Raw genomic sequence first — 7,642 nt, forward strand, 5'->3', positions numbered from 1 at the left:
AGTCAATAAGGTTGTTACATTCTCTGAGCCAGGAGAAGGCTATATAAGCCCTGATGTGTAGCTTTGTTTTGGGGGCTCACTTTGAGAAGTGTTCTGTGATCTGATCTGGATTCTGGGAAGCTGTTGTCCAGAGCACCCCCCCCCCCCCGGCTTTGAAAAACCCAGATGTTGAAACCCAGATGTTGATTGGGTATGGATGTAATGGCTGGACAGTTTGGAAAGCTGTCTACTTGATCTGTTTCTGTCTTGATAATTCTGCCTGTATACTTTGAAGTTCGGGGTGCTGACCTTTTTCCCCTGAACAAGGTAAACGATATATGGTCTGACTGGTTAAAGTAAGCTTGTTAACCCATTTTGAGTTGCTTTCCTTTAACAAAGCAGATCCAAGAACCTGTATTGGCAGCAAACCCTGAGGATGCTTGGGGTGCTTGCTGCTATAGACACCAGCTGTGTGAACCTGTACAAGTCACTTAACCCTGTTTGCCTCAGTTTCCTCACCTGTAAAATTAGCTGGAGAAGAAAATGGCAAACCACTCAAGTTATCTTTGCCAAGAAAACCAAATGGGGTCGCAAAGAATCTGATACAATCTGACACTTGACAATATTGTATATACCTTCTATGCAACCAGTTATTTACATACTGTCTCTCCCATTAGAATATGAGTTCCTTGAAGGCAGAAACTGTTTTTGCCTTCTTTGTATTCCTGTCATAGAGTTAACACTAGTAAATGATTTTTGACTGATTAATGAGATTACTCTTCTCAAGTCCTCTCCCTTGACCCACCCCAGTAGGTTTGGAAGATGCATGAGGTAAGAAGGAAGTTACAAAGAAAAGAAAGGAGGGTTTAAAGGGTTGGGTGGAAGTGATGGGAAATGAAAGAAGGAAATTGCACCTAGAATAAGCAGGAAATTATTAAAGGGCCTCTCATTGTTCTTTTGAATGTTGTTGTTGTTGGTTGTCCTGACAACAAGTTTTGTTCTGACCTTAAGGATCTGTGTTCTAACCTGAAGAAGAGTTCAAACTGACCCATCATTACTTAGTTAATTTTTCTTGCAATAACATTGCAAATTAGGGAAGGGTAGATATAATCAGCCTTATTCAGTATAAAGAAATGGACTCATGACAGAAAAAGGCAGGAGATCCATCATCTTCCCTCTATATTCTGGGGTTAATCAGGCCTTTAGGTTATTCTGTGGATGGGTCACTATATTTCCAAAAGGACTGTGGAGAAACTGGAAAGGGTTTGAGTAGGGTAACAAATGTGATTAACTAACTTACTTTGATCAATGACGTTATCTTGTCATTGGTATAAACGTTCCCTCCATGTGATTCTTATCCATGTCCTGTAAAAACTCCATAATCTCTCCGATGTGGAAGGCCTTCCTTTAAGGTTCTCTATTTTATAGTCGATCAATCATAAAATTTACTAAGCACCTGTTGTATGCCAGGCACTGTGCCAAAAGCTAGGGATACAAATAATATAAAAAGGCAGTCCCTGCCTTCAAGGAGCTTCCAATCTAATGGGGGAATATGACACACAAAAAGAAGCTGAAGGGCTATGTTGCAAAGCAACTTTATCTGCTGCAGCTCAACTTAGTTTCAGTTTGAATTGGTTCAGAAATGACAGAGTCTCAAGTTTGATCCACACACACATACATATGAATAAAACTAGTATTTATTTATAAACTAATAATACAGGTCTCAATCAGTAAGTCACAACACTTATGTCACAATCAGTAAATCTAAATAGTTGTGTCACAATCAGTAAATCTCAATAGTTGTGTCACAATCAGTAAATCTCAATAGCTATCCAATATTACCACAACTGATCAGCACCTGGGGGAATTAGCTACACCTGGATCGCAGCTGGGGAGTTCTGGGTCAGCCTCCAGAGTTCCCATGGGAAGATCTTGGGCTACACATCCACACCATGGGGGAGACTCCCCAAAGATGGCTCGGGACTACCCGCCTTCAGTAATTCCTTCTAATCAAGAAGACATTTTGCTAATTGAGTTCACAATCTGTGGGAAAGTTGCTGTTCTCAAAACATCCTTGAGAGCATTTCTGTTTAGGAATGTCTGATTTCAGGAAAGTGTGGCCAGCCCTCCCCAGGAGCAGATTTGATAAACAATTCTTCAACATCTAGCTAAGAATAAGATTAGAGTCAGACTGCAGGCTTACTGAGTGAGGTCAGAAAGTCCTAAAGAATTTATGCATCACAAGGGCATCAGGGAAGGTACTAAGGACAGGGGCATGATGGAGGAGTCCCAAGGAATGCTGCTGGGTGGGAAGTGAAGAGATGACTGGCTGGTGACACCCTCATTAAATGGAGGACATATGAATGTATGTATGTATATGTATATATGTATGTATGTATGTATATGTGTGTGTATATATATACATATATATATTAGGGCTACTAGTTTAATGCTACATTGGCTTTGTCCGTTTGTTATACCTCTCCCTTGTTACTCATCTGCTTTTCTGGTCCTACAGATCCTTATTAATGCCTTCTGAACCACTTCTCAGTGTAATTAAAGATTGAGAAAATAGACCCTTGGGATAAAATTAAAGAAACAGGTCATTAAGTATAGGAAAGAGGAGTGGGGCATTATTGCAAACTTCAAGGATTCTAAAGTATTTCTAAGAGGACTGCTAATTAATAACACCCTCTAGGTGCTCAAGAGTGGCCCTTTGACTGAACCCAAACTTCACAGAGCAAATTTGGCTTCATGTGGCTTCAAAGCCACAGGCTCCCTCACCCCTGTGCTAGGCAGTAATCCACTATCCTCCATTCCACAAGGATTGAAAGAGAGAAAAGAGGCTAAAAGTGAGGTTTCCTTTGGATACAAGTTAAACTTGATTGAATACTGGAATATTCTGTGGAGTGAAACTACAGAGTTCCCCTCATTGGAGGGCTTTATGAGTAGATGTAGTTCTCTGTCTTGGTTAGATGATTTAGACATTGACCTACCTAATGGTTGACATACAGGGACATGGTGATATTTAAAAGTCTTCTCCATCACTGTGCACAGTAAAAACTACGTTATAATGATGATCAACTGTGAAAGACTTGGCTACTCTTATCAATACAATGATCCAAGACAATGCCAAAGGACTCATGATGAAAAAATGCTATCTACTGACTGCCAGAAAGAGAACTGATGAACCCTGGGTGCAAACTGAAGTATAATTTTCTCACTTTATTTTTCTTTCTTTTTTAAAAAATAAGACTGATATGGAACTGTGTTTTGTATGAGTTCACATGTATAACTGATATATTGCTTTCATTCTCAATGGGAGGGAGGGAGAGAATCTGTAATTCAAGATTTAAAAAGAAAAGAATGTTTAAAATAAACAAATAAATTTTAAGAAAATGATAATAATAAACCAAAGTCCTCTCTAGTTCAGTGATTCTGTGATCTAGATGTCTAATTGTCAAATAAAGAAATAAGATGAAGAAACATTATGAGACTTAAGATAACCAGTAAGGATTAAAGGTGTTTTACAAAATGCACATTTCTCCCACATACATTTTTCAGGCATTTGGGAATCTGTTTTTTTGACTACCAGGAGAAGAGGGCATCTTTTCACTTGCCTCTCTTTGTGTGTGGGAGAGGGAAAAGGGGTAGGGATGGAATTGGTCCTTTATTAACTGATTTTCCCTCCAGCCCAGTTGATGAAATTAAAAGATGGAGATGTAGGGGAGGGGGAGGAGGAATCAAGGGATTAATTCCAACCTACAGTATTAAGATATCATCTCTTTGAAACTTCTGGCAACAAGTTATTCTGGCAGTTAGTTCAAGGCACTGTAATTTATTGTTAGGAAAGGTCACTGTAGTTCTCACCATTCATGTAATTGGCAGGGATAGATGGGTTGTATAAAGCACCTAAAATACCCTATCACCTAATATCTCTCTAGTAGTTTCAATACAATTCAACTCAAGGAGAATTTATTAACTGCTTGGTATTTAGAAGGCACTGTGCTAGGAGCTTGGCATAAAAAGACAAAAATGAAATCATTCTTGCCTTCAGGGAGTTTATATTCAACTTCAAACCACCTGAAACCTTGTATAGTTACTGTATTGTCAAAAGCAATGACAGAGTCAGAAGACCTAAATCTGAGTTCCATCTCTGCAACTCACTCACCACAAGACTTTGTCTAAGTTATTTAATCTCTTTGAATCTGTTTCTTTATCTGTAAAATAGAGTTAATACTTGAACTATTGTGGGATCAGCCCAGAGCTATTGTGGAAGAACACTGTGACTCTAAAGTGCCATTAAAATCATTATTTTATCAATTAATCAATCAATAAGTGTTTATTATGTTCTTGTTATGTGCTAGACACTGTGCTGAGTCCTAAATGTCTGTATAAAAACAAAAGTGAAGTGAAGCAGTCCCTGTGCTAAGTTCTACTTGAAGATATACAAGACTACATTATGGGCCTAATAATAAGACCAGCTGTCCTGCGTCACTTGTGAAAATGAATTATTTTGACTGCCATTGGAGAAGGAGGATGAGTTGCTTTGTGTCTACAGGTAGGAGAGATGCCCCATGCCCTCTCTCGTCCAGAGACTGAAGCTGAGAGTCTCTGCCATATCCATTCAGTCTAGCTTTTACCTATAGAAGTTTGAGATAGTTATGACCTTCAGAGCTTTGAAAGTTTAGAAGACTAAGATACCAGAAAGTCTGGGAATATAATCCATGCTCAGTTTTACAGCCAACCAGCCCAGCATTTAGGCTCTGCAGACTAACAGAGTACAGATGGGGACTCAATCATCCATCAGCATTCTGAATTTGGAAGTGAAGCTGGAGAGGTGAATTCCATACAGAAATTACACCTTTTTGAGCCTGCTTTTCCCAGAGACCAGTGGTATAGGGAAAAATGTTGAGGAGGATATTGTGTTCTTGCTATAGCTTTAAAATAAATGTCCCTTAGTTAAAAAGAAAACAATCATTATTATTTTATAACCACTCCCTCTATAGGCATGTATAGCTGAAGTCAATATATGTATGTGTCTTCTAAATGGTTGTATATGTACCCAGGGAGTGTGGCGGAATGGAATAATCACTGGATTCGGAAAAGAGCTGGGATCGAGTTCTAATTCTTCCATTAACTTGCTATGTCATCTTGAAAGCTATCATATCCATCTCTGGACACTGATTTCCTTATATGCAAAGTGTTGGTGTTGGACTACATAACGTTTAAGGTCTGTTCTAGACCTTGAATTTGCACAAATATACCAGGAAGGCCAGTAGCTATGAAGTGAAGACAGAATGGTAAAGTAGGAAGGTGACGAGGCAGAATCAGAGGATCCTTATTTTGGCCCTTATTACATAAGCGACCTTAAATGAGGTCATTTAACTTCCATTTCCCTAATTATGTAATGAGGAGGATTGGGTTAAATCAGTAATGTCATACTCAAAAAAAAAAAAAACCAGAAACGGGGACCACTAAGCCATACATGGGGAACCCCCACATGTTGAGATTTTTGTTAAAAACACATATTAACATTGTATTCTATTGTATTTTTATTTAGTTTGTTACCTATTTCTCCCTTATATCTTAATTTGGTTCTGGCTGCCAACATGTGTTTGATTCCTCTGGGCTAAATGTCTCTTTTCAGTGTTAGATCATAGATCCTATCATCCAGCTGCCTGTAGGAACCTGGATGACCCTAGATAACACTTTTCTGGGCTTCATTTGCTACCCCCTGTAAAAGAGACAGGCTGGGCTTGCTGATTCCTAAGTCTCTTCCAGCCTTAAATACTGTGATTCTAGAAGCAGGTATAGTAGATAAGAGTGCAGGACCTGGAGCCAGAAAGACCCGAGTTCAAATTCTGCCTTAAACAATAATATGACCCTGGACAAATCACTTAATTTCTCTCTGCCTCAGTCTTCTCATCTATAAAATGGGGGGTAGGGGCGGCCAGGTAAGTAAGAGCACAGCGAGTAAGAGCACCGGTTCCAGTGTCGGGATAACCTGGGGATCAAATCCGGGTTCATATACTTAGCACCACACCCAGAAATAACTGGCTGTGTAACCTTGAGCAAGTTACTTAACCCCGATTGCTTTAAAATAATAAAATAAAATAAAATAAAATGTGGGGTAATACACCTGCCTCCCAGTGTTGTTGTGAGCACCAAATAAGATAATATTTAAATCACTTCACAAACCTTAAAACGCTAGACAAATGTCCTATTAATGTGGTAGGTTAAAGTATTGTCATATTTTGGAACTATCATTCCAGTGACTATGATGTCTTGGCTGATGGGTGACATATGTGGATGTCAGAAGGACAGATGTGGCCTTGCAAAGGACACATTTTCCCAGAGTTCCCACTTCTCCTATACTTACGTGAAAACAAACTGCCTCTCTTGTGTCCTTTACTTGCTCTCCCTTTTTCCTATTTTTCTCATCCCATCATTTTTATTTTTTTTCCCAAACCTGGAATTCTTTAAACTCTCTGTGTACTCTGGTGGAAAGAAAACAGATCCTGAGAAGTTCAGTTTTGGAAAGGAAAGGGAAGTGGCCATAATACCCTTTTCCTAAATGTGGCTGCAAAGAAAAGATAAACTAAGCCCCTTGGTGAAAGCTAACCTCAGGGTACATCCACACCCAGGAAGGGGCAGGGCTAGATCTCTAAGAGCCCCTCTGAATACTCCTAGAGCCTAGTAGGCAACTGGGCAGGAGGCCCAGAACTGTGTGTACATAGGAATGAAAAATCCCTTCAGTGAATAAGGAAAGAGTATGGGAGTGGAGGAAGAGCATTACCATCACTAGGGTTCCAAGCTGTGGCCACCTGACTCTGGGTACAAGGCTACAAATACAATTCTACTTATAGCCGAAAACAAGTGCAGTGGGCAAGGGGGAGACCTGAGCTGCTGGCTGCTTTGGAACTTGCTCAGACAATTCCTTGGGTGGAATGAGGAAGGGCGGTTGACCCAGGAGCAGGGAAGGAGGAGAAGAGCCTTGCTCAAGCAGCCAGAGAAGAAAAAACAAAGGCTAGAGAAGACTGTATGGGTGATGGGCATGGGAGGGGAGTGGAGACAAGAAAGCTGCCTTTAAATATCTGAAAGGGCTTCATACTGAAGAAGAGAGACACCTACACTTCTTAGTAGTTTCAAAGGGAGGAACAAGACCTACTGGTAAAATGATAGCTGATGTTTATATAGCTTTATAAGGACTTGATAGATAATATCTCATTTGATCTTCAGAGCAACCCATACAAAGTCCATGAGGAAGACACAGGAGGACACCATCCTAGGTGGAATAGGTATGCACCAAACTGCTACTACAGTAGTAGATAAATTATTTTCTCTATTTTACAGATGAAGAAACCGAGGCTTAGAAAAGTACACAGCTCCATAGTCACTTAGCTGGTAAGTGTCACAGGTGGGTGTAGCAGCAAGCACCCCAAGCGTCCTCAGGGTTTGCTGCCACCACAGGTTCTTGGATCTGCTTTGATAAAGGAAAGCAACTCAAAATGGGTTAACAAGCTTACTTTAATCAGTCAGACATATATCGTTTACCTTGTTCAGGGGAAAAAGGTCAGCACCCCGAACTTCAAAGTATACAGGCAGAATTATCAAGACAGAAACAGATCAAGTAGACAGCTTTCCAAACTGTCCAGCCATT

Source organism: Petaurus breviceps, unplaced genomic scaffold (genome assembly GCF_028583685.1).
Source record: "Petaurus breviceps papuanus isolate PSGF00001 unplaced genomic scaffold, PetGlider_PUasm1.0 90895, whole genome shotgun sequence".
In the NCBI taxonomy this organism is placed as follows: Eukaryota; Metazoa; Chordata; class Mammalia; order Diprotodontia; family Petauridae; genus Petaurus; species Petaurus breviceps.